Source organism: Agelaius tricolor, unplaced genomic scaffold, assembly GCF_023055355.1.
Source record: "Agelaius tricolor isolate 1412-34295 unplaced genomic scaffold, bAgeTri1.0.p SCAF_2, whole genome shotgun sequence".
NCBI lineage: Eukaryota > Metazoa > Chordata > Aves > Passeriformes > Icteridae > Agelaius > Agelaius tricolor.
Genome location: NW_027269262.1, coordinates 60,518,920 through 60,538,250, shown reverse-complemented (window position 1 = coordinate 60,538,250; position 19,331 = coordinate 60,518,920). Strand labels below are relative to the sequence as shown.

General features: G+C 38.4%; 1 long non-coding RNA gene across 2 annotated transcripts; it reads left to right on the top strand.

Annotated features, from left to right (window-relative positions):
* The first annotated feature begins 1,852 nt into the window (after positions 1–1,852).
* On the top strand, positions 1,853–14,483 carry LOC139586696 (uncharacterized). Of its 2 annotated transcripts, XR_011677920.1 has the most exons (5): positions 1,853–2,257; positions 5,789–5,900; positions 7,130–7,277; positions 7,406–7,581; positions 12,924–14,483. It is a non-coding gene; the product is annotated as an uncharacterized lncRNA (long non-coding RNA). The 2 variants fall into 2 exon arrangements; XR_011677915.1 differs by having other exon boundaries at positions 7,130–7,581.
* Positions 14,484–19,331: the final 4,848 nt, after the last annotated feature.

The following is a 19,331-nucleotide window of genomic DNA, read 5'->3' as shown; positions in this document are numbered from 1 at the left end:
CACAAATGTTTATTCAAAAACATTTGTGCAAATGTGTGTGTTTTATGGAGCAACAAACAAACTGGAGTTCTGCTCCTCAGCTTCTTTGTTATTCTTATTGCAATGATAAGGGTCCCTTGAGTAAAAGCACTTGGGAAAAAAAAAGGTTTATTAAAAAATTATGTAGATCCAAGTTTGTGGTATTTTTCACAGTTATTGACCTCAGGAAAAAGATGAACAAGAAACTCCAAACATACTAAGTATTCCATTTTTTGATGACACTTGAAAGTCAAAATGTTTCAGGAATACTTCATCAGTCTATTGAGAACAGCTTATTTTTAAAGCAATCTCTATGGGCCAGTTACCTTGCCTGAAGCCTGAGAAACTAGGCAACACCTTGGAAAAATAGAAAGCCCTTTGCAAATGATATTAAATCCATGGGTTTTAAGGAAAGAAAATAGGGATTTGTCACTGGAGCATATTCCAGCAGTCCTCCCTTTCTGAACAGGAAAGTTATTTGGCTTCCTTTCAATTCAATCAGGATTTGTCTTTCAGGTACTTAATAGAAGTCATGTGACGGCTTAAATCACATTTTTATTGTCTTTGGTCTGAGCATCCATGTGAGGCATGTTGGTGTTTGTACTCTGACCTCTGCCATGGCCTGTCCTGAGGTCGTGGGCTCCCTGTTGGCAACATGTGGGACCACACCAGAGCCCAGCTGTGCTCCACTGGCAGCTGCTCTCACTTTCCCATGAAACTTAGGGCGCTGGAGACAGCAATATGAGCATCTCTCCAGCATCAGGATGTAGAAAGGACATTCATTTGAACCCACAAGATCAGAAGCATTCCTGGTTCCCTACATTTAGAGGTCAAATGCAAAAACATAATAGGTTTGGGGAAAAGGATGGGAGGCAGTACCTTAATTAAAGACTTAGGAACAGGATTGTGCAGGAAACTTTAGGCTAAGCTAGGACTCAAAATTGGTTTTCCTCAAAGGTAGGCTACTGTCTGAGCTGACCTTTCTCCCTTGATTTACAAGTGATGTGTAAATGGAAGTAAAAGAAAAAAAGTCTAAATGTTTGTTTTTTAAATGCACACATCTTCACAGCAAGGGGAATTCTCTGTTATTTCTTGTTCTTGGTTTATAAATTTAGGGGGTAATAGCACCAAATCCTGCCTTTTTTTATACATGAGAAAGTTATTGCCTGCTCCTTATTCCATATCCTTATCTCAAACTTTTATAAAGTGTGAGCCTAAGGAGGTAAAACTTAATACCAGAAAAGAAAAAAATTACTTTCCTGTAGACTCACATTTGAAGCTGCCAGAAATGTGTTATTTTTAATGTTCTTGAAGAGAGAGATTTCTGAGCAGAGGTAAGTGAGGTGCCAGAGTTGAGTTAACTTCAAACTTTGTCCTGCATGGAGAAATCACCATTCCTTGCACAGTTGCATGTGTGGGTACACACATGTACACACACACACACACACACACATATTGTGCATTTTTTCTCATTCATATTTTAAGCCTAAGACCAGTTTATGTTTTTGCATTAAAAATTAGAAGTAAGTTCATTTAAAATGACAGTATCTGGATTTGGTGAGGCAAGGGTGAAGTGCACACTCTCAGTCATAGAAGAAGGCCTTTTCATTAAAAATAACTGTAGTTATATTTGTCTCAGCCTTTTCCCTTTAGTAACAGTTTAAAAGAAAGAAAAGAAAAACAATTCCTCTTGAAGACAATTGAACCTGACACAAAAGACTGTAAAAGCTTGAAAGATGGTCTGATGTGGAAATACATATTTCAACAAATTGTAAATTGTGCATTATATACTCAATGAATAATTGTGGTCTATTTACCAAATATGAATATAGACAATTGTTAATGTACTATCATGTCAGTCCACGTGACAGAGGCATTATATTGTTGATACAAAAATGCACATTGAAGAAACAGAACCAAAGAAAGAAATACTTGCTGCTGTTCAAGCATTAATAAGAGCTGTTTTAACGTTGTTAGAGAATGGAAGAAGTCATGTTCTGAAACGACTGAAACTTTTCAGATTTCTTTCCCTAAATGTATATTATAAATCATCCACATATGATGTGTTGTTATCTTGTCTGTCTCTTTTTCTAATTCTGTCTTTTGATGTCATTTAAAAATGGCTAGGGGAGTGTTTTGAAGGCTTGCAAAAAAAAAAAAACCCACCAAAAAAGAAAACAACAAACCTGCTCTCATTCCCAAGACAAGTCTTGCTATGAAGTCTCAGGAATCAGCTTGGGTGAGTTATTGCAAATCCTTTAAGAAAATGGGAATACATGGGCTACAATAGCTCTATTTAAAACAGAAATACTCTGTGTGTGTGTGTGTGTGTATGTGTGTGTGTGTGTGTGTGTGTGTGTGTGTGTGTGCAGGCAAACATGGCATTCAGGAGAGTGAAATGAAATGAGCCAGAAACTTCTCACATTTTCCTGGCATCTGTGGCGTGTCGCCATATGAGAACCATATGACTGCTGGCAGATTGGCATGTCAGCTCAAGCATGTACAACTTGACCTCACGGAGCTCTGTGTTTATCAGTTTATAACAGGAATATTGATACAATTTTAGCTGCAGTCTTTCTGTGCAAGGACACTTCATCCTTTCACAGTCCTAATTCTCCTTTGCTAAAATGACAGCACCTTGTTTTTGAAGTTGCTTTTCCACTTGGGGAAAAAAAAAATCAAAGGCGGCAGAAGACAGCAGAAAGCTGTTCTCTGTGCCAGAATGATGTTTCATTCATTGTTTTGTTAACTGTGAAGTCCTTAGTGGAGTTTGTCACAGGATTGCCTGGCTGTCTTGTGCTGTCTTTGAGGCTGAAAAGCACAGCAGTATTAGAAAGAGAGGTGGAAGCAAAAATCTGGAATGTTGTTAAAGCTGCAAGTTATTGCTGAAGTATATCTGCACAGAGCAGTCCCCGTGTTTATTCACTCAGAAGAAGGATAAAAGGACAGTACATAAAAATGTGTATAAGCAGTTTTTCACTTTGCTTTCCTTGCTCCAAATGAATGGAATGTAAGCATATATGCAGTTGTTGCATTATATATATGCAATTAAATATTAGAATCGTGAACATAATATACAATCTGAGACAAACAGCTCTCCATCCAGAATGAGAAATTGGATATATGTGTAATCATAAATCTGAGTTTGCTGCAAAAATTTAGGTATCATACAAACTTATCTTGTTTGTGGTAGGTGAGAGCTGGTAACCGTGAATTGATGTAGGTACAGTCAAACCATGACCTGGATTGGAGACAGAAATAAGAAGTACAGAGAGAACTCTTGACCATATGATTTCATTTAAACTGCCTGGGTCACTACAATTTCCTTCAAGAATAAGAGTATATCTTACATCCTCAAGGACTTAAACATACACTTGCACTATGACTTGTTCCACTTAACAGTGTGGAAAGAGGATGTACTGAACATGCATCGCTTCACATTAGCAGCTGCAACTGCACTCATGCCATCCTCCAGAAACAGTGTTATTCATATCTGCTCAAGCTTCCTTGAAGGTTAAGCTTTAAACTGCTGTGATTTTCTAATTTTCTTATCCTGGCAACTTAATTAGAATCTCATCAGAGAAGATTCTAGGACTGCCATTAAAACTTCCTCACCCACTGTCTTGACAAGAAACATTTTAGAGACAAGTACTGCAATTCTAGTTTTTTGTAAGGACTGGCATGAAGGGTAAGTGGAAAAGAAGTTAAGAACACCATTAGATAATAAATTAGATAACATTCTGAAGACAAAAAAGAAAATGTAGACTAATTTTGCTCTTTCAATTAAAAAAAAAAACTAGGAACAGAAAGAAAGTGAGATCTAAAATTTCACTTTCCCTATAGACTGACTATGGGACTATATGGCAGACAAAGAAACATCCTTCCACATGCAACTATTTGTCCCTGTAAGACTCTGTATAACTCAAATATGCAATCTGTAGTGATCAAAATTGCCACTTCCAATCTCCTTGAGAAAATTTATCAGAAAGTCTGAAATATTTGGATGTATTTTCCAGAATTACATTCAACAGTCTTTTCATGCTGGTGGATTGGAAGAAAGACTAAAATAGAAATAAAAAAGGGAGGGAAAATGGCTCTGTTCTGCTGAAAATGGAGAGCCATTTATTTCTAGTTTGTTTTGGCAGGTGATGTTTGGCCAGCAAATCTAATATTGTGGTAAGGCCAAACGTTTTTGAGTTTATCCATCTGTAACCTCCACACAAGCTACAAAATCTAAAAAATTCAAAGTTTCAGAATCTTTTATGCATGATGAACTCTGATTTAGTTTTCATTATCATCTGTAGTCTGAGTCTCTGCTGATAGCTTGAGAAAACTTGCCATATCAAATTACCACAAAAAGATGTCCAGCCTATGGAAATGAACAATGAGCAACATCTATTTGACAATTGTCTCTTATGTTGGTTGAGATATACTCTGTCAAAAGCACCACCATAGATCAATGATGACTTCTAAAGAGGCAAAGTGCATACTCAGAAAAGACTATTGAAAATAAAATATGATCACAAACTCTCATGGATGTGCCAGTTCATGAATTTATACACACATTTTCACTGTCGCTCATTTATACTCAGACCTGAACACATTGATGTTCATGGATGGGGTAAACTGTCCTCAAAATATATATATAGGTTTGGGATAATTTTCCTCTATTAGGACAAAAAAAATTTTTAGTTTCAGCCAGACTTATCGTATTTATTTTATGTATAATTTATCATTTTGAATGGTAGCAAAAGTACTTAGAGAAGTAGAACGAATTGGAAGTGTGTTTGTCATCCATGATGGTGATATGCATGTTCAAGGAAAGGTAAATTCACTTCTGAGAATTGAGCTCATCTTAAGCCATGAGCAACAGCAATTAAATTGTCATCATCTGGAGAGAATAACATAAATCTGCACAAAACAATTTAATAGATCTTACAGTCATTACAGTATAAACTTGAATAAATGGTAGATTTATACATGAACAAGCAAAACCTCTCATCATTAAATAGTAGTTAGTTTAAGTGGACAAGTCAAGCTGTTTGTTCCTTTTTGTTTCTTTTCAAAGAATTGTAGTGCGGGTGCCTAAGCATATGATTCAGAAGGGAGGGAAAATCATTTACTGCAGCATGTGGACAGGTTTGAGTGAGAGCAGATTTCCATGCAGGAATAAAATATGAGCCAGGGAAAACACCCCTTTTTGAACACACTCACAAGGTCTGATTACACAGCCCACAGCTGGAGTTAATCCAGATTCCTGTTTAATTAAATAGTAGCAGGCATTCTGCTGCCTTATATCAAAATGCAAAAGGATGCAGGTGAAATGCAAAATGTGACACCCACCTCTCCTCATTGCTCCTGAGAAAATATAAGATTTAAAATAAATATTTTAATGAAAATCTATTCACTGTGCAGGACAAATTTTAAATGCACAGAGCGAATTCTAACTGCATAAAGAAATGTATGTGATAAAGTGATGGCTTGGTACTAACATATTATATTTTGTTATTGAATAAACTCCCTATGAAATAACCTGTGCTATAATTTGTTGTGAGACCTACATATTCTGGGCTTGAATTATTAATCTGTTTCTGAAATAGAATAATCCAAACTTTTTTTTTCCTTTTATAGGAATAAGAATAAAACCTTTAGCTGAAGGATGTCCATATGAGAAATGGTCCCATTATCTACTGTGCCATTTTAAAGCTGGGCACTTAGTGTAGTATCTATCCTTTAGCATCTATATAGCTAATTTCATTTTTTTTCACAGGTGAAAGTGGAAACTTCATCAATTTTTGGAGAGCAGGAACTCCTCTACAGTGCAGGTCAAGTGAGACGTAACAGGTACCATCCAAGGTTAAAGGTGTGATAGAAATAAACAGGTGACAACTTTCTTACAAACTTAAAATGATATATATGTTCTACTTCTCCCTAAACAGATTTTCTTTGTTATTCTGTTAACCTATGACACCTATGATACTGTTTTCATTGAGTGTGGGAGGCTGTCTGATTCAAAACCACAGAGTCATGGAAGCACAAAACATGTATATTTGCTGTCACTGAAGAATACATTTTTTTTTCCAGTGTATCATCTCATGTAGGAAACAATAAAGATACATATTATGGGGTTCTGCATTTTTATAACACCATATGGTAAATATGAATCCTCAATGAAATAACAATGGCAACAACCACTACCCTCTTGGTTTTCTCCTGTCAAGAAACATAAGTGTTGAGTTGGCTTTGTTATTTGGCTGAAGTCAGCAGCAAAGAAAACTGTTGACCATGGACAAAAAAGAGGTTCTGGCTCATTGAGGAGAAAGATGATTATTGGGGTGGTAACCAAAAAGTGGAGGTTAAAGAAGCAACATTTTCCCCACAAACACATTTGGTCCAGTCTTTAAAAAATATTTATTTCTATACTTTTCCTCAAAAGTATAAAATGGGAGCAATAAATGAACCTGAATTGCAAATAGTTTAACAGTGATCGAAGTTCAATGTTTGATGTCTTTATGTAGCTCCTTATTAACTAATGTAACACCTTTCATAGATATTACTGAGCCAAACATCAGCAGGATTAAGCAAGAGTATAAAACATTTCTGTGCCTATTGAGAGCATTCAGTCACATTACATTAGAATAAATTATTTTCTAACAGTATGAGCACTACTATCTTAAAGAAGGAGCTACACTGGCTGCCTGCACATTATTTCCAGTGCAGGAGATGGCTTAATATGCATTTTTAACCCTTGCTGTGACATGTAAGAGGCCAACTAGATGGGCAATTGGTCTGATGTGGCATGGTTATTCTTATATTCCTTATGATGGTTCTTAACTTTGTGTCTGTTTTACCATTATCCTTCTAATAATTTAGGCACATTCTTGAGCACATAAAAATACATTCTTTATTTCACACACCTTAGCTGCCCCCTATCCTATTGCCTTCTGTGCCTCCTGTCACAGTCTGAACCCACCACCTCTCCCTTGAGTCCCTTTGTAGGTTTCTCCTTAACTTTTGGCACCTTTCAACTCTGTGAAGCAACACTTAAAGACTGGCCTAAAAGATAAATTATTAACTCATTTTCATCTTTCTCTGCACCTTAATTCCATAGGCTTGCCACTGTAGCAGACTTGGCAGGGATGCAAAGAATGGCAATAAATGCATACAAAGTCTGCTAACATCTAGAAAACAGCAACGATTCAGAGGAAGAGGACGGCTGTTCTAAATTCTGCTGAACATAACTGCAAAATCTTGCTAAGGTAGGTGTCTGTCTGTTTTCAAACCCAGCCTTGATTTTTCTCTTTTTCTTCTCTGTTTTTTGACCCCAGGGTTATATCCCTCTTCACACACCTGGAAGAGAGTCCTCAGAAGTGATGCTTTGCTTCAGGTTTCCTCTCCCAGGCAGCTCTTGGGGGCCAGGGTGCAGCTGGCCTCAGCTTGCACTACCCCACTGCTCCTGGCTCCCATTCCACCTTCCCTGATGTTCCTGGCGATGGAGCTGTGTTGGAAACAGCCTTCTGGGCACTGTGCTCTGGGCAGTGTGTGCTAGGATACAAAGCACAGGTAAATCATGTGCTCTATAAAATGAAGCATTTCGATCCAAGAGTAGAGGGACATCATCTCCATTTTCTTGCCAGCCACATCACAGCCTGTGCAATACATTTACTTTATGACATTTCAAAAGGACAAGGATCTGCCATCACAGCTGCCTCATCTCTGTGCATTTTGTGTGTGTTCCATACATGCATAGCATGTCTGCAGGGCTCCCAAGAAACCCTACAGGGCTCCCATGCTGGGATCATCACCCCTGTGAGATGGTGGAGTTTTCTAGCATGAGGATGCAAATCACATCCCTCCTGCAGGAAAGCAGGAGGGGCAGGCATGCCCCAGACTGGTAAAGATACTGTCCCATAGCTTAGTCCTATATCCTGGTGCTACTGGGAGCACCCTGTTTAGTTTGGGTTTTCTCATTGGATCATAATTGTTTTATATTTAGGTTTTGTCCTCTCTCTCTGCTTTTTTTTTTTTTTTTCTTGCTTCTTCAGACTATATTTGACCATCTTTACCTCTCTCCATGTATTACTCCTACTTGTTTCTTTTTCCTGCAATGGTCTTATTTTTCCAGATCTTTATAGCCACATTTCTGCCCAAAATGGAGAACATAATTTTTAAGGGAAACAAGCACTAACTTGAAACCTAGTTTCTTTTTTTTCCAAATGGACTTTCCACTTGTCATGGCAATTTCCCTCCTTTGCTCAAATCCAGTATTAAAAAATGTTGGAAACATTAGCCAGACAGGATTGAAAAGAAATATTTTATTAAATGTCATTTGGGGTTTGAATGACAGAGCAAGGCTGTGCGTATGATATACTATAAAAAGCCTTAAACACCAGTATATTATGCAAAAAATAACAGCTATTCTTTCTGAAGGTGCCATTTATCAGCATCTATGGAGGTTATTTAAGTGAGTAGTTTAACAAACATGAACTAAATTGTAATGTTTATCAGCTGTCCTGTTTAACTCTAAATAACATAGAAGAAGGTGGCTGTTAAAAACGAAGTGGGCATCAATCAATATACATTGCCAGTTTACACCAGAGGTGATATATAGCCCTGTAGAAACAATGCATGTGAGAAGTGCTGCTGGGGGTCACTTTACCAGGCAAAGGAGAGAGGCTGAATCATACACCTTGGGCAGGCACAGACAAGCACTCTGTCATTTTAATAATGCTCTCATTGCAGAAAGTTTCACCAGTTATGGCCATGATGCTTAATTGCCCTCATTTATCTCCCTAATAAGTGATGTCATTGAGTTAGAGTTGTTGAACATATACAACTGGCAAGTCAGTAAGTAAACCTGATATCCACACCTACTGAGGAGAGTGGGGGGATAAATGGGAGTAAGAAATGAAGCAAGGCCTTAAAACTATACATAGTGAATTTAGAACAGCAAGCCAGATATTTTATTGTCTTATTTCTCTACTTGTCTGAGACCATCCACATTTATTGAGAACTTAAAAGATGAAAATACATACACAGAAACCCCAAATTCTCTAAGTATAGAAGCAAACCCATTTGTACCGACAGCTTGAGAGTTTAGGGGGTGACACCTCTCCTTTGGTCCTGCTGCCTCTTCATATAGGTAGAAATAGCTGCAAGTCTGCACCATGGATCTGTCTGTGCATTGAAAAAAAAGTGCTTTCAACTCCTTATTTTCATTCCTAGCAAGGCTTTAGTTTTGAATGATGCAGATGAATGAAAGCAATAAAAAGAAAAAAAACAAACAAAAAATCCCCCCAAATGGCTTTACTCAAGCTGAGTGAACAAATAGAGAAAAAACCCAAATACATTCTTAGCAGTGAGTCTGCGTTATCTCCATAGGGTACAAATCACTGCCATTTCCAAGTCTTTATCTCCCTAGCAGAGGTTACCACCTGCTGCATTTCCAGGAGGTCTGGATGGTGTTGCCGTGGCCTGGCCAGGGGCCGTCAGTACTGCTGTGCTTGGGCAGGATGATCTGTGAGCACGCAGGAAATGTGTCCAAGGTGGCTACAGTTTTGTTTGTTTGCTTGCTTGCTCTCCTATATTTCTAGGTGAGGAGACTTTCTCTGAAAGGAATCTGTTGGGACAGAGCTCAGCTTTTGGGGCCAGTCTGGAGTTTCTTCTCATCTCAGATCTGCCCCTTAATGGGGGAAAATGTGAGAGGGCTGTTAATATCCTTCTTCGAAATCCTCTTTTTCCAGTCTCAGGAATTAAATGGCTGGAGTTTGACAATTAAGAAAAGTTGCTTAGTCTCTGTTAACCTCTGTGTCTACAAGGGCAGAGACCAGCGGGACTTTACAAGTCTGAGCAGGCTAAAAGTGGTCATGCAAGATGATGGGAGTCTTGGGGCATCCTGTGCTGCTTCATGCAGGAAATTAGGTGATTATTGGAAATAACTTCCTGGGAATTGCTAGGAAAGCATAAAGGGAGTGAGGGAGACTGAGAGTTAGTCCAGGGGCTTCTGCAGGGCCAGAATTAGGTAAGAGCCTATGTGAGAAAATGAGAGGTAGAGCAGGGGAGGACCAATGACCTGCAGCAAAGCCGGTCTCCTCAGGCTGCTCCTTTCTCAGAACAGTTTGTTTCTCTTTCTATTATTCCATCCTTTTCCAAACTGGAGAAAATGATTTTTAAAAAGGCTTCCTGTTTATGGCATGGCTTTAGATTTTTTTTTAAGGTCTTGCACCTCTATCTGGAGCACTTAAACTGCCTGTGGGCAGATAGCTTGCCACCGCAGCGCCGAGAGACTTCCTCAGCAGAGTTCACAACTGTGGCTAACAGTTTGGGTGGTTCTACTAAAAATACATTACACCTGGAGATACTTGATGACTCTTTTCCCAGAGCTGATGAAAATTACTGTTACTTTTTTGAAGGGAATTTTCAGGAAGTGTTAAATGTATCTATAAGAGGAGTTGGCTTTAAACGTAATATTCCCCACAGCTTTGAACTGTTGGTAAATCCAGTTTGTTTCCTACAATATCCCCACATTTCTTTATGGAAATAACTTCACACTGTTGGAATCTGTGAGAAGGAAGGTGATATGGGTCATGAAATTATACCAGATTTTAATTTCTACTGTATGAAATTCATAGCGTGCAGGATCTCAAACAGCAGCTACCAAGTTAGATTGTATTCTTAATATAGATTCTCAAACCCTTTTATGATTAAATGTTGACTTTTCCTACATGAAAGCACAAAAGGTTGATGCTGTGTGGGAAGTTCAAGGTACACAGATTACAGGGTGTAAAAATAAGGATAAAAACGATTTTTTTTTTATTTTAGAGTCCCTTTAAAATGTTGGAAAAATGTTCCAGGCCATTTCAAAACCAGTGTTTTTGAAATGTTGTTAGCATGATGAACTATTACAAAAATTGTGGGATAAAACCTTTGTTTTCACTGGTGTTAAACAAAATTTTAAACTAAGAACTAATTATTACAAACCCGCTAACTCAAATTTGTGTTTAAAAATGATGAAGAAAAATACTTCTGTTTGCTTCAGTACACCTTTAAAGCATTTTAATATTCCTAAATGAACAATTTGGTAAAAACAATGCAGTTAACAAAATGTTTGAATTTTACTGACACAAATTTGTAAGACTTTCACACCATTGTCTGTGGTAGGGACAGGCACTTGGTCTCTGAAGGGCTAGGGATTTACAAGGGTCAGAAGACTGCAGTAAAAGTAGGATATAGAGACAGGAAAGAAAAAAACACCTCTACTGCACAAGTCAGAAAGTAGTGGAAAATGGAAATGCCATGAAGATAGACTTGGGGCATTGACCACCTCCCTAGGAAGCCTGTTCCAATGTCTGACCACTCTCTCAGTAAAGAAATGCCTCCAGTGTCCAGTCTGACCCTCCCCATGTGCAGCCTTGAACCATTCCCATGTGTTCTCTCACTGAAAAAAGGGATCCACACCCTGCTCTTCACTTCCCCTCCTCAGGAAGCTGGAGAGAGCCACCCCTCAGCCTCCTTTTGTCCTCCAAAGCAGACAAACCCAAAGTCTCAACTGCCCCTTGCAGCCTTTCAACCTTCACACCAGCTTGGCTGACCTCCTCTGGGCTCATTCAAGAACCTTTACATCCTTCTTAAATTATGGGGCTCAGAACTCCAGAGAGTACTCAAGGTTTTGGGGTTTTTCCTACTCAATTTATAGATAATATAAAGTAATAAAGGAGCAAATTTTTAATAAGCTGTGAACTAAGTATAGTCTTGCATCACAAAATATCAAGGTATATTTTAAACTAAAGGACCTTTAAGAAACCAATAGGGTTTATTTGCTGAGTTTCAGTGAAGTTGCTCTTGATGCCTAAGAAAACATCACACAGAAATATTAGTATAACCAAGGAGGGTATTATTTGAATCAAAATATAGATATATACCAAACAAAATGATTCAAAGAAAGCTGCTTTGGGTGATATCAGGGTAATGATGTTTTAAAACATTATTCCTGACTGGTAACCTTATCTTTCACACCCTTTGCAAGATATCTAAGATGCCATATTAAGACAGTTTTAAAAATAAATAATTTCTTCTACTTCCTGAATTGAAGGGCTTTTCATCAGAGCATAAATTCAGTATAAAAAATTTAAAAAACTTTGCAATTTTTCTGCAAAATTAAACACTGCTATCTGAACCATTGAGAGAAATATATTTACATATTTCAGGCTAAAGATCTTTTGTAAATGTTTAGTTACCACATTCAAACCTTTCAACACTTCCCCCGAAATCACATTATTCTCATGAAGATACAACAAGAAGTCAAAGAATAAAATGTAAAAATCTCCACTTCAGTAATATGAAGGTTGTGAAAAGAGCTGACAGCATCCAGGAAGCTCAAAGTTACAGCTGACAGCCTGTCCTTAACTCATGCTGTGTGAAAAAAGCAAATGGCACTAATGCATATTAGCTGAGCCCAAAGTTTGAACCCCATAGCCCATCCCTCCTTCTCTATTTGAGTTATGGGAGCTGTTGCTTTGAGGTCTGATTTTCAAACTTGGCTTCAGTGTTGCTGTTAGAAGGCGTGTGTGGCACTTACACAAAACAGAAATCTTTGCTCAAAGGCTCTGTTTGTCCAGGCACCTGCCACTGCAGCAGCCAGGATGCAAGGTGTTAGTTACAAACATCAATGTGTTTCTGCAGGCTTTGAAGACTTCAGCAAAGGCACAACAGCTTGCTGTACACCTCTTCAGAAAACATTTGTTTGACATGCCTTCTACCTTTTACCCTGGCTATGGTTTATTGGCCTTGTATGCATTTCTGACTTGTGACGCTCAATAAGGGTGAATTTAACAAGTGCACCATGCATGTTTACAACCTCTGTGGAAAGCAGAGATGAGCCATGTGTGAAATCTGTTCCTTTCTAGGAGCTGGTTGACACCTGGGACAGAGAACTCTTCCTACACTGGCTCCATTCCCAAAGTCAGCACTGGCGAATCTGGTTGGGGGAAGTAACTGCATTTCACCATGCTGTGTAGCCAGCACAAAGGAAGCAGGACAGACTTCCACTCATGACTTGGGAATTTTTAGTGTAGAAACAGGTTCCTTGAAAACTGAGTAAAGCAGCTTTTGCTAGTCCACAGCCTGAGAAATCTTTCTTGCCCTTCCTAATATACCAACAAGAACGCTTTCAGCTAAAACAGAAACACTTTCTCAAACTGTTTAAGTCCTGCTATACCTTTTAAAAATAGAGCTTAAGACTAGACAAGATGGACAAAAGTCTGTGCCTATCTTCTAGTATTTCCTTTTTCCAAACCAGTGATCAAAAATTCAGTACCTGTAATCCATAAATCTGAAGGATTCCACATAGGTCAGTATAAGTTAGGTGTCTGCAGGATTCTGATGATTACTTTCTCTGCATGCCCCTTTTCTTCAGTGTTGCTCCCAAGGTACTGTGCACTGGTGTTGCAGTGCACTTGTATTGCAGATTAATCTGAGCAGGTTCCATAAGAGTGAACTTTCACGGGTTCTTGTTCACCTTCCTGCCCATTCCTGACAATGTCTCCTTAAGAAACCTGAGCTCAAACCACTAGTGAACGTGCTGGTATAATAATAATAATAATAATAATAATAATAATAATAATAATAATAATAATAATAATAATATTGGTAATAACATTAAAAAAAAAACAAAACAACCAGCCCCCAGACCAGAGAAGGTACTTAAAAAAATTAGAACATCTGAGATAAAAAGGTGTAGCAAACATGACAGTCTGTCAGTAGAAGTCTGAGCTGATAAAGCCAGCAGTTTGTTGAAATGTAATGGCCTTCTACTAAAATGCTAGGAGAGTAACAAGGCACCCATGCAAGGAAAAAAAAAAAAAAAGCTGAATGAACATTTTAATTAACTCATGTGCAATTTTAATTAAAAACATAATGTGTCAGGAAAATGAATAATGCCTTGGGGCAATAAAATAGCTAGATTTTCTGTTCAGTCTTCTGCTTCATATCTTTTATGGAAGAAGGATATTATTGTTAAAATGAAAAAAATACTCCTTCCAGCCTCCTGCCCCCTTCTCCACACAAATCTATCAACACTTAATGTAACCAAACCCAAAGGTGTGGATAAAAGGAGCAGGATTAAATCAGAGCATGGAACACGGTATGCTGTGCTTCCATCATGTTGGTTGTGTCACTCTTCTGGCTTTTAACAGGAAAACTTCGACCTTCAATTTCAAAGTCAGTGTTTTGGTCTTAATAAAATATGCTCAAAAAATGTGGATGCCCATTTTTTTGTGTGTGTGTGAAAAATTGAAATATTTGATTATCAGGCTTTGATGACAAAGTGGTAGTCTCCATCCTTAACAGATGAAGCCATTTTAAGACATTGGGATTCTATAACCTGAGATACCAGTAATTATGTGACTTTTTAAATGTGAAAAAATAAGGCTTTCAAATATTAAAAGGAAAAGAAAGAAAATAAAGCACAGGGGAAAAAAAGTTGAGGAAAGTTAACTTTCCCCAAACAGAAAATGTATAATGTCCAAACCTATTTATTTCTTTGCTTTGCCCAGATACCACTCACTGAAAGAGATTTGAAATTCTAGCAGCTATAGCATAGCCTGGGGCAAAGGCAGGGTCACAAGCACCATCATGTAACACATTTTAAAGGCTGTCAGAGATGTTTCTTCAGTCTCTGTGTCCTCAGCAGTCCCAGAGTCACTGGTTTGCTGCAGGGACTTGCTACCTGGTCATACCTTTTCCGTGGCTCACATCATTTTGACCGTAAATCACATCTAAACTGTGAGAAGGCCGTTTGCCTTAATATGCTTTGAAAGCATATGAAGCTTTGTGTGCAAAAACTCCTGGGCCACATCCAGTCTGCAGCACATTTTGTACAACTCTGGTCTCATAGGCTTCCACGGGAAGTCCTGAGAGCCAGCATCTCCTCTAACCCACCCCCCTGCCCTCGGCCTGCTCTGTGTGTATTCAAAACCCTCACAGGAAACAATTTTTTTCTAATATCTAATATAAACCTCTGCCAGATTAAAGTCATTTTCTCTTGTCCCATCACTACTTGGTGTTGTAAAATGCCCCTCTCCTGTTGTCTCATAGCCCCTTTAGGTGCTGGAAGGTACTAGAAAAGCCAGAGCCTCTTCTCCAGGCTGAACAGCATAAGAGAGTTCAACTCTGCCAGCCTGTCTGCATAAGAGAGGTGTTCCATCCCTCTCATCATCTTCATGGCCCTTCTCTGAACTTGCTCCAGCAGGTTCACATCCTTCTCATGTTGGTTGCCCCAGAGCTGGAGAGAGCACTCCAAGTGGGGTCTTACAAAAGCAGAATGGAGGAGGTTGATCAACTCCCTCGATGCGCTGGTCATGTGTAGGTGGTTTTAAGGTGTGTTTTAATTCTCATTTTCCTGTTTTGATTTTGATTCATAATTGGTTCCATTAATTTCCCCAAGGCAAGTCAGTTTTGCCCATGACAGTAAACAGTGAGTGATCCCTCCCTGCCCTTACCTCATTCATGGACCTTTTGTTACATTTTCTCTCACCTCTCCAGCTGAGGAGGGGAGTGACAGAACAACTTTGGTGGGCGCCTGGCATCCAGCCAGAGTTAAACCACCAGACTGCGCTTCTTTTGGAGCAGCCCAGGAATGTTCAAGGACAAAGAGATGCAGTTTGTTCCCTCCCCAGGGCAGAGGGTGGTGGGAGGCTGGCCTGAGCCTGGTGCCCACCCAGCAGAAGCACCTCTGCCTCTGGGGCTGCAGTGGTGGCAGCTGCACCCTCAAGCATCAGCACATCACAGCTCACAGGCCAAGCTCAAGAGAGATCAGCCAAGCTTTAGTTTTCAGTCATCCAGAAAATAGTGGAAGGCTTGCTGCAGAAGCATGCAGGAATTAGAAATTTAACAAACAGTAGGTAAAAATCAGCCAAACAGGAGCTTCTGCCTCTGAGGTCATTGCATTTAGAGTGTGTATATGTTTCCATTTGCATAAATCACCAAAATTCCTGAGTGCAATGTTGTAATGTTTTCCAGCGCCTGAGGGAAATACCTAAACTGATTTTAACTGTACAGAGGATTCCTTTTCAAGAATGGTATTTTAAACGCCTCCTCAGACCTGTTACTTGTCTTTTCCCCTTTTTATTTCCCACCAAATTTTAGGCCTTAGCTAATAAATAAACAAACAGTTTAATTCCAGGTTGCATGCACTATTGCTGAACAAATGCATTTTAACAATATGCCTGCCATTTATGCTTGCTTCTCATAAACAAGCTTGCTTTTTTCATGGCAGGAGTGCCCACCACAAGAGTTAATTTATGCAAATTCTGGATAATATTCAAGTTTAATTCTCTTATTTCCCTTTCTTTTTCCCCCAGTCATTCACTTGATTCTAAGACTGTCATTCACTGAAGGAATAATAAAACAGCATTTGATTTAGGAGAGCAATCACAGTTCATGTTTCAAATCCTGAATATTCACAATAAGCTGAGACAATTATTACAGAATTATTCATTAAATTGCTTTGAATAACAAATAAATGTTGTGGAATTACAGTCTGAATGCAGACTTTCACAAAAAAGCAAATACAGTAAAATGATTTAAATAAGTTCTTCAGTGCTAACTAGGGTTTACGTTGCTGTACTCTTGGATCCTATAAGCAGCAAGTTCCTTTGTAATTTATCCCATTGGTTTCAAGGGGATAATCAGTCCTGGTTCAATATGCAATATAGAAATTTTGCCATGAAAATGCTCAACAATACAGAAGAAAAATATTTTGACAGATTGATGCGGTACCTTTGTTTCTGGCCACAGGCAGAAGGAGCTGAAAAGATGTGCTTACTCTCACGAGCTGTAAAGCAAATTTTTTCCTTGTATCTTGAGCCTGTTTATAGACTTACACCAAGTGCTGTGAAGACTTGCACCAAGATTGCAAAAACCGGGTCCTTAGGTGAGCTGATCTGTGCATATAAGAGAAATGCTACCTCTGATAACAGGAGCTTCAGGGATTTGTACAGCCTGAACTAAGCAGGCAGGGACTCACAGGCTCCAGAAGGCTAATTCCAGATACTGGCTGCCAGTTATTTTCTCTAAATTCCTATTTAAACCACTTTGGTTAAAAACTATTTAAACCATTTATTTGTATTTTGCTTAGTAAGGATTTGTTTGCATCAAAACTGGAGCCAAAATTCAGTTGGTCACATTTGTTTTGGTAGAAGTCCACATGGGGACACTGCTGCAATAAATCTGCCTGCTTTTGAGACAGATCAGGATTGAAATGTTATAAAGTACAGCTAGTTGCAAAATCAGAGTTTTTCACCCACCTCATAAATAGGTAAAAGTATTTACAATTAGTCTTCAGCACAATGAAACACAGTGGTCTTGCAGATTCCAGCAGCAAGCTCTGTCCATCCCTTTTAAATTTCCCTGTATGGCAAATACAAATTGTCAAGAAAAAAAACCAACAAAACTTTTCAAAAATTCCGAGGAATGAGTTGGCATCGATCATTGATGTTCTCTGTTGCAGATGCAAAGATAATTAATGTAATCTAGCACATCTTGAGGTAAACTAATGTGCATACAGATATAAACAACAATTCCAGTCTTTTAAAGAGTGCAAAGCTGGTGCTTATTAAAACAGTTCATAATCATTCCTATTTCAAGTTCTGCATGAGAATGTTCTGTAATGAGGAATTTAAAATTTTCTAATTAGACATGATTTTATAAAACACACAGATAATTAAAATGGTGAGGATTACACAGAGAAGGATGAGAAAACACTGTAAAACAGACAGAAAAGAAGAAAAATGATGTAAATAAGGAAAAAAACCCCACAAAACACCACTGATGTATCAAATTTATCCTGCAAAATTTGTAGTGTACTGGAGTTTTAGGTTTCACAGTGCAAAAAGCTACTATCAAACATTTTTATAAGGTTATGCTAGCATAGGTAGATTCATACTGACAATTTTATTTGATTAAAGGGTGCTTGCTAAGCCTTGGAGTTTATTTTCATAAGTTTTAGCACTTCAGAACAGGAAATTGAGGTCCATAGACCATTGCTGTTAAAACTGATCAAAACACATAGATAATAGCTCTTAGCTGTAGAGTCTTTGCAGAGCTATTTACCCTGATTTGTATTCAGTGAGAGATTGGAACAAATAAAAAAAATATTTTCTATGCAATTTAAAGAAGGAGGGTGATGTTGTTCTGCTAAAAGACAGGAAGGGGTAAGAAGTTAACTCTACAGAGAGCAATTCTTTCTCTTCCACTACCCAGTGTGGGTGCCAAGTGGGATGCTGAAGGCTTGTTTATTGCCCAGCAATGCACAGAAACCACTCTACAGAACAGTCTGTTTGAGGATGAAGGTGACAGAAGATGACTAACCCTTGTTAGCAGGATGCATTTGCCCCCCAAGAGAAGATTGGTCCTATTTCCTTCTTTTTAAGGCATTTAGGAAGATGAGTTCATTTTGCCTTTGTAGAGTTAACAGAGACATTTTTAAAGGCTCGGGAATGAAGCTTTAGCTGGGGCACTCATTTTGTTTTGTGTTGTCACTCAACCAGCTGATTTTCCACAACGGTTTAAGCAATTTCCAGATTGTAACAGGGGATGCCACACACCAGATAGATACTGAGCAAGCGCCTCTCCAAAGAGTTGCTGCATTTCCAAATGCTCCATACCAGTGGGAGAAATTCAAGGAAGTACATATGTTGCTTCTAGCTTCCACAATATTTTGGGTGTGACTGACTAGACTCATATGTTCCCATATTTCACCAGCAGATAAGTATTGGACTCAGAAACAATTCCACCCTATCAATATGAAAGTGATGTGTGAAGCCAAGAATGTTATTACTTAAGATCTTGCCAACTACCCTTGATCAATAGATGAAGGTCAACTCACTCGAAAACATAAAACTATTTCTGATCAACCAGTTCTAGCTGCATAGCTGGGAAATTATTTATTATTTAGGAGCTAATCTGCATATATAAAAGCGCAATGTTCATTTTACTGATAAATAAATATCCATCAATGTTGCAAGTGATAATGTTTATTTTGTGAGGATTTATCATCTTGACTAAATCTATGACTGATAGCAAACAGAAAGCATTCAAAACTCATCCCAAAGTCAACTTGCTGAGTAAAAAGATCTTTAGTATGATGTTCTGTGGCTCTTGTTCAGCAAAAACCCTGATATGTTACAACAGATAAAATCTATCTTTCTTCTTCCTCTTGCAAATAAAGACAGAAAAGCTTGCTTTGAAAGAAGCCTGAACCTTGGCTAACAAAGAGAATAATAGCTAAACTAGAACCTCTAGAAAGAAACCAGAAT